The sequence below is a fragment of the Camelus dromedarius genome, chromosome 18 (assembly GCF_036321535.1).
Source record: "Camelus dromedarius isolate mCamDro1 chromosome 18, mCamDro1.pat, whole genome shotgun sequence".
Lineage (NCBI taxonomy): Eukaryota > Metazoa > Chordata > Mammalia > Artiodactyla > Camelidae > Camelus > Camelus dromedarius.
The window spans coordinates 44,216,908-44,224,972 of NC_087453.1; positions in this window are offsets into that span (position 1 = coordinate 44,216,908).

Genomic DNA, 8,065 nt, shown 5'->3' on the forward strand with positions numbered 1-8,065 from the left:
TGGTTTAACAACAGAAATGTATTTATTGTCTCATAGTTCTGGAGGCTGAAAGTCCACGATCAAGGTGCCAGAAAGGTTGGTTTCTCGCGAGGGCTCTCTTCCCAGTGTATCGACAGCCACCTTCTTGCTGTGGCCTCACCTGGCCTTTCCTCTGTGCGTGTGCTCCTGGTGTCTCGGCCTCGTCTTATAAGGACCCTGCTGGTTTAGGGACCCACTCTGATGACCCCATTTCACCTTAATTATTCCTTAAAGACTCTAACTCCATATACAGCCACATTGTGGATTAGAGCTTCAGCATGTGAATTTGGAGGAACAAAATTCAGTCAAGAACAATAATAGAATAATAATGAAAGGGAAACAGTAACAACAATGTAAGTAGTATGCTAGCATCCATAGTACTAAATGAAATTAACTTAATTTTTTTGTTATTTAAAAAAATTATTTTTTGTGGGGGAGGAGGTTCTTAGGTTTTTATTTATTTATTTTTAGTGGAGGGACTGGGAATTAAACCCAGGACCTCGTGCACGCTAGGCATGCACTCTACCACTGGCTGTATATATTTCCCCCCACAAAAGAAATTAACTTCATGAGTTGTATTAATTTTTAGTTATTTAATGCCATATAAGCTATAAGAAAAAGTCTTATATGGGAATTCTTCATTTTTTATGATGACAAATTAAAAGCAGAACTTCAACTTTGCCACCTCAAGTTTCACAGGGAAGAAAAAGATTTTATTTTATTTATTTATTTTTAACATTTTTTATTGATTTATAATCATTTTACAATGTGTCAAATTCCAGTGTTCAGCACAATTTTTCAGTCATTCCTGGACATATACACACTCATTGTCACATTTTTTTCTCTGTGAGTTATCATAACATTTTGTGTATATTTCCCTGTGCTATACAGTGTAATCTTGTTTATCTATTCTACAATTTTGAAATCCCAGGCTATCCCTTCCCACCCTCCACCCCCCAGTAACCACAAGTCTGTATTCTCTGTCTGTGAGTCTATTTCTGTCCTGTATTTACGCTTTGTTTTTGTTTGTTTGTTTTTGTTTTTGTTTTTTAGATTCCACATATGAGCGATCTCATATGGTATTTTTCTTTCTCTTTCTGGCTTACTTCACTTAGAATGACATTCTCCAGGAGCATCCATGTTGCTGCAAATGGCATTATGTTGTCGGTTTTTATGGCTGAATGTTATTCCATTGTATAAATATACCACCTCTTCTTTATCCAGTCACCTGTTAATGGACATTTAGGCTGTTTCCATGTTTTGGCTATTGTAAATAGTGCTGCTATGAACATTGGGGTGCAGGTGTCATCCTGAAGTAGATTTCCTTCTGGATACAAGCCCAGGAGTGGGATTCCTGGGTCATATGGTAAGTCTATTCCTAGTCTTTTGAGGAATCTCCACACTGTTTTCCATAGTGGCTGCACCAAACTGCATTCCCACCAGCAGTGTAGGAGGGTTCCCCTTTCTCCACAGCCTCTCCAGCATTTGTCATTTGTGGATTTTTGAATGACGGCCATTCTGACTGGTGTGAGGTGATACCTCATTGTAGTTTTGATTTGCATTTCTCTGATAATTAGTGATATTGAGCATTTTTTCATGTGCTTTTTGATCATTTGTATGTCTTCCTTGGAGAATTGCTTGTTTAGCTCTTCTGCCCATTTTTGGATTGGGTTGTTTATTTTTTTCTTATTGAGTCGTATGAGCTGCTTATATATTCTGGAGATCAAGCCTTTGTCGGTTTCACTTGCAAAAATTTTCTCCCATTCCGTAGGTTTTCTTCTTGTTTTACTTCTGGTTTCCTTTGCTGTGCAGAAGCTTGTAAGTTTCATTAGGTCCCATTTGTTTATTCTTGCTTTTATTTCTTCTAGGAGAAAATTTTTGAGATGTATGTCAGATAATGTTTTGCCTATGTTTTCCTCTAGGAGGTTTATTGTATCTTGTCTTATGTTTAAGTCTTTAATCCATTTTGAGTTGATTTTTGTATATGGTGTAAGGGAGTGTTCTAGCTTCATTGTTTTACATGCTGCTGTCCAGTTTTCCCAACACCATTTGCTGAAGAGACTGTCTTTATGCCAATGTATATTCTTGCCTCCTTTGTCGAAGATGAGTTGACCAAAAGTTTGTGGGTTCATTTCTGGGCTCTCTATTCTGTTCCATTGGTCCATATGTCTGTTTTGGTACCAATACCATGCTGTCTTGATGACTGTAGCTAAGAAAAAGATTTTAAAACTCTGATAAAACATCTTCAATCCAAACGTAATTGAAAGAAGAGTGAAGAAGAGAAGAAATACTCTGAAGACTGTGAAATATATTGCTCTTACTTATAAAAGTTCAAACTGACAGAATTCCAAGAAGAAAATCCTTTAAATTTTTGAGTTTATAGGAGCCTAAGTTTTAAACAAAAATATGTCAAAGTGATTGTTTTAGATTGCAGTCATTCTCAGTAGTTGTAGGTGAAGCTATGGGTCTTGTGTGCAAAGTTCCTTCAAAAAATGTAAAAATCTTTTACTGAATTATAAAATGCTTTACTCAAAAAGGGTGACAATTAAGTAATGCACCACTGCTGTGCTTTGCATCAGGCATTTGGACGTGTAGAACCATGAGGTCCCTTTTACATTTGATAACAGCGGTGGGTGGCTCGCTAAGAGACTTGTTTTTTTCAGCTTCTGCAAGTTAACATATGAATCTGCTGAAGAACTATTCCTAGAATGGACATTAAGTAAAGAAAAGACCCATGTAAGTGATGATGGAACAAAAGCAGTGAAGGCCGGGAGTGAAAGAGGGGCTCACGAGAGTGCGAGGTTTGTGCGTACCGTCCAGTCGTAAGCAGGGTTGTTTGTTTTCATATTGTTAACTTTTAAGAGTTCATGTGTATTTTGCATAAGAGTCCTTTATCACATGTGTCTTTTGCAAATATTTTCTCCCACTCTGGGGCTTGTTTTCTCATTCTCTTGACAACATCTTTTGCAAAGCAGAAGTTTTTAATTTTAATGAATTCCAGCTTACCAATTATTTTTTTCATGGATTGTGCCCTTGGTAATGTATCCCCAAAAGTCATGGCCTTACTCAAGGTCATCTAGAATTTCTTCTGTTATCCTCTATGAGTTCTCTCATTTTTCATTTTATATTTAGGCCTAAGATCCATTTTGAGTTAATTTTTGTGAAATGTGTGAGATCTGTGTCTATATATATATATATATATATATATATATATATATATATATATATATTTTTTTTTTTTTTTTTGCATTTGTTGAAAAGACTATCTTCACTCCTTTTTATTGCCTTTGCTCCTTTGTCAAAGATCAGTTGACTCTATTTATGTGGGTCCATTTCTGGACTTTCTCTTTTCCCCGTTGGCATATTTGCTTATTTTTTTGTGAGCACTACACTGTGTTGATTATTACAGCTGTGCAGTAAGACTTGGAGTTGGTTAAGAGTTGGTCCTCTGAGTTTGTTCTTTTAATATTGTATTAGCTATTCTGGGTCTTTTGCCTCTCCACATAAATTTTGGAATCATTTTTTCAATATCCAAAAAATAACTTGCTGAGATTTTTGATCAGGATTGCATTGAATCTACTTAGATCAAGTTGAGAAGAGCTGGTATTTTGACCATGTTAAGCTTCCTAGCCAAGAATACTGGAATCGCATCATTTGCATGGTTCTTTGACTCCTTTTATCAGAATTTTGTGGTTTTTCTCATATAGTTTTTATAAATTTTCAGTAAGATTTACACCTAAGTATTTAATTTTTGTGCACTATGAATAATATCGCTTGAATTTTGTATTCCACTTATTCATTGCTAAGACATAGGAATGTACTTGCCTTCTGTATATTAGCCTTGCATCCTGCAACCTTGCTATAATTTAATTTTTTTAGTTCCAGGAGATTTTTTTTTTTTGTCTATTCCTTCAGATTTTCTACATAGACCATCATGTCATCTGCAAAAAAGATAGTTTTACTTCTTCCTTCCCCATATGTTTACTTTTTATTTCCTTTTCTTTTTTTATTGCATTAACTAGGATTTCTACGGTGTTGAAAAGCGGTGAGAGTGGTGAAAGGAGACGACCTTTTTGCCCTTTTCCTGATTATTGTGGGAAACTTTCTAGTTTCTCACCACTAACTATGATGTTAACTGCAGGTTTTTGGTAGATATTCTTTATGAAGTTGAGGAAGTTCCATCTATTCCTAGATGATTGATAGTGTTTAACATAATTGAGTGTTAGATTTTGTTCAGTGTTTTTTATGCATCTGTTGACATGTGAGTTTTCTTCTTTAGCTTGTTGATGTGAAAGGTTACATTAATTGATTTTTGAATGTTGAGCCAGCCTTGCATACCTGGGATAAACCCCACTTGGTCATGGTGCGTAATTCTTTTTATACATTCTTAGATTTGATGTGCCAATGTTTTGGGGGATTTTTTTTTTGTATCCATATCCATGAAAGGTATTAGCCTGTAGTTTCCTTTTCTTGTAATGTCTTTGCCTGGCTTTGGTATCATGCTGATGCTGGCCTTGTAAAATGAGTTAGAAAGTTCTCTCTGTTTCTATCTTCTGGAAGAAATTGTAGAGAATTGGTATAATTTCTTCCTTAAATGTTTCATAGAATTCACCAGTGACTCCATCCAGGTGTGGTACTTTGTGTTTTGGAAGGTTATTAATATTGATTCAGTTTCTTTAGTAGATACAATTATATTCAGATTGCCTATTTCTTCTTGTGTGAATTTTGGCACATTTCAAGGAGTTGGTCCATTTTATCTAGGTTATCAAATTTGTGGGTATAGAGTTGTTCATAATGTTCTTTTATTATCCTTTTAATATCCATGGGATCAGTAGTGGTGCCCTCTCATTTCTGACATTAGTCATTTTTATTCTTCCTTTTATCTTAATTAACGTGGCTAGAGGCTTACTGATTTTATTGATCCTTTCAAAGAACTCGTTTGATTTTTGTTGATTTTCTCTGTTGATTTCATGCTTTTAGTTTCAATGATTTCTGCTGTCATTTTTATTATTTCTTTTCTTCTGCTCAGTTTGGATTTAAGTTCATTTTCTTCTAATTTCCTAATGTGGAAAGTCAGATGATTGATTTTAGATTTTTCTTATTTCTTTAATATAAGCATTCAATGCTATAAATTTCCCTGTAAGCACTGCTTTCACTGTATCCCATAAATTTTAATAAGTTGCATTTTAATTTTCTTTTAGTTCGAAGCATGTAAATTTTTTTTGAGATTTCTCCTTGACTCATTTCTTATTTGGATGTGTTGTTTAACCTGCAGATATTTGGGGAACTTTCCAGCTGTCTTTCTGTTATTGATTTCTAGTTTAATTCAGCTGTGGTCTGAGAGCTTACTTTGTGTGATTTCTGTTCTTTTAAATTTGTTAAGGTGTTTTTTATGGCCCAGAACACGGTCTGTCTTGGTGAACGTTCCATGTGAGCTTGAGAAGAATGTGCATTCTGCTGTTGTTGGATGAAGTAATCAATAGATGTCAATTATATCCAGTTGATTGATGGTGCTGTCGAGTTCAACCGTCTCCTCACTGATTTCCTGTTTGCTGAATCTGTCCATTTCTGAGAAAAGAGCTTGGACGTCTCCAACTGTAATAATGGATTCATCTCTTTTTCCTTACAACTCTATCGGTTTTTTGACTCATGTATTTTGACACTCTGTTGTCAGGCACATGCACATTAAGGCTTGTTATGTCTCCTTGGAGAATTGACCCCTTTATCAATATGTAATGCCCCTCTTTATCCCTGATAACCTTCCTTGGTCTGAAGTTTGACCTGTCTGAAATTAATATAACTACTCCTGCTTTCTTCTTCTTAGTGTTCCCATGGTATATCTTTCTCTATCTTTTTATTGTTAACCTCTATGTATCTTCATATTTTAAACATATTTCTTAGAGACAGCGTATAGTGAGTCTTGCTTTTTGATCCACTCTGACCACCTCTGTCTTTTATTTGGTATATTTAGACCATGGCGTTTAAAGGGGTTATTGAGATGGTTGAATTAAGATCTATCATATCTGCTATTGTCTTCTATTCATTTCTCTGTTTTTTGCCCCTGACTTTGTTCTCCATTCTGTTTCTGAGATTTGTGGGTTTTATCTAGCATTTTATTTGACTCAATTTTTTCCCATTTCTTAGTGTGTTCATTATACTTATTTTTGTGGTTGCTCTAGAGTTTGCAATATACATTTATAGCTAATCCAAATGCACTTTCAAGTAATACTACCTTCCTCAAAGTTACTGTAAATACCTTACATAATAACAAAATAATCCTAATTCTTCCCCTTTGTCCCTGAAATCATTGCTGTCATTATTTAATATATATATATGTAACATAATCAAGTACATTGTTGTTATTATTTAATGAAATGTTGTCTGTTAGCTCAGTTGAGAATAAGAAAAATAAGAGTTTTCATTTCACCTTCACTTATTCCTTCTTTGATACTCTACCTTTCTTTTTATGAATCCAACTTTCTGATCTTTATCATTTTCCTTCTCTCTGAAGAACTTCTTTTAACATTTCTTGCTGAGCTAATTTACTGGGAACAAATTTCCTCAATTTCTGTTTGTCTGAAAAAAGTTCTTCTCCTACACTTTGAAGGACAATTCTGTAGTGTTCAGAATTGCAGGCTGGAGTGTTTTTCTTTCAACACTTTAAATGTATCACACCACTCTCTTCTTGCTTGCATGGTTTCTGATGAGAAATCAGGTCTAATTCTTATCTATACTCTTCTATAGGTAAGGTTTTTTTCTCTGCCTTCTTTCATATTTTTTCTTTATTTTTGATTTTCCAAAGTTTAAATATGTTATGCCCTAGATGTCATCTTGTTTTTTTGTTTGTTCGTTTGTTTGTTTTGCTTTTATCCTGCTTGGTGTTCTCTGAGCTTCTTGGATCTGTAGTTTGGTGTCTGACATTACTTTGGAGGAAACTTTTAGTCATTGCTTCAAATATTTCTGGTCCTTTCTCTTTTTCTTAAGTCTCTATTGACATAACCTCAGATTCAGAGGTTCTTTCCTCAGCTGCATCCAGGCATTCTTTATTCTTACTATAGTGTTTTCAATCTCTTGCATTTCGTTTTGATCCTTCCTTAGAATTTTCATCTCTCTGCTTCATGCCCATCTGTTCTGGGAAAGTCCTTACTGTATCCTATCAGTCTGATTTTGATGCTTGCTCTGTCTCTTCAAATTGTATTTTTTTTTTTTTTTTGCCTTTCAGTATGTCTTGTCATTTTTTCTTAACAGTCAGACATGATGTACTGGGTAACCGTAACTGCAGTAAATATGCCTTTCATAATATGGTGGTGAGGTGTCGGGGGAGGGGATTCTCTAGCCCTGTGATTAGACCTCAGTCTTTCGGTAAGCCTCTGCCTCTGAACTGTGACCATCATAAATGCTTCTCAGTGTCCCCTCCCTTATGTGTGACAGAATGGCTAGAGTGGGCTGGAGTTGGGGATTTCCCTTCTCCCACGTTGTTTAGGCTGTGATAAATCCTCAATAGTTTAGGCTCTGGTAAAATAATTTCTCTTGAGGACAAGCCTGATGAAGAACAGAAGGCTCTGTAATATTTCAGATGATTCCATTTCCCCTCCCCCTGCTGGAAGCAGGTGGAGATTTTTCTTCAATATCACCGTGGAGATCTGGTTAAGGTCCGGGAGGTAAAAAGCACAAAAGTGTGAGTCCTCCTATGACTGTCTCACCCCCCTGGAGTTTTTAACTCAGACTTGCCCACTCTGAGCCTCCAGATTTCATCAATGACAGTTTATATTTCCCTCCCCTGGAACCGGTTCCCTTGAAAGTTTGTGCTCAGGAGGTTTCTGCTCTGGAAGCTGTGATTTTCTGTGTTTGCCTGTCTATCTCTTTAATTTTGAGGGCAGCACTTTGCCCCGTGACCTCGTTTCTCTAATGGATCTTAAAAGAGTTGTTGATTTTCCAGTTTGTTCAGCTGTTTAATTATGTTAAAGGACATAAGTAAAATTGTTAGGACAGAGTGACAACTTCCAATCTTAAATGCTGAACTGGAAACTGGAAGTCCTTATCTGTT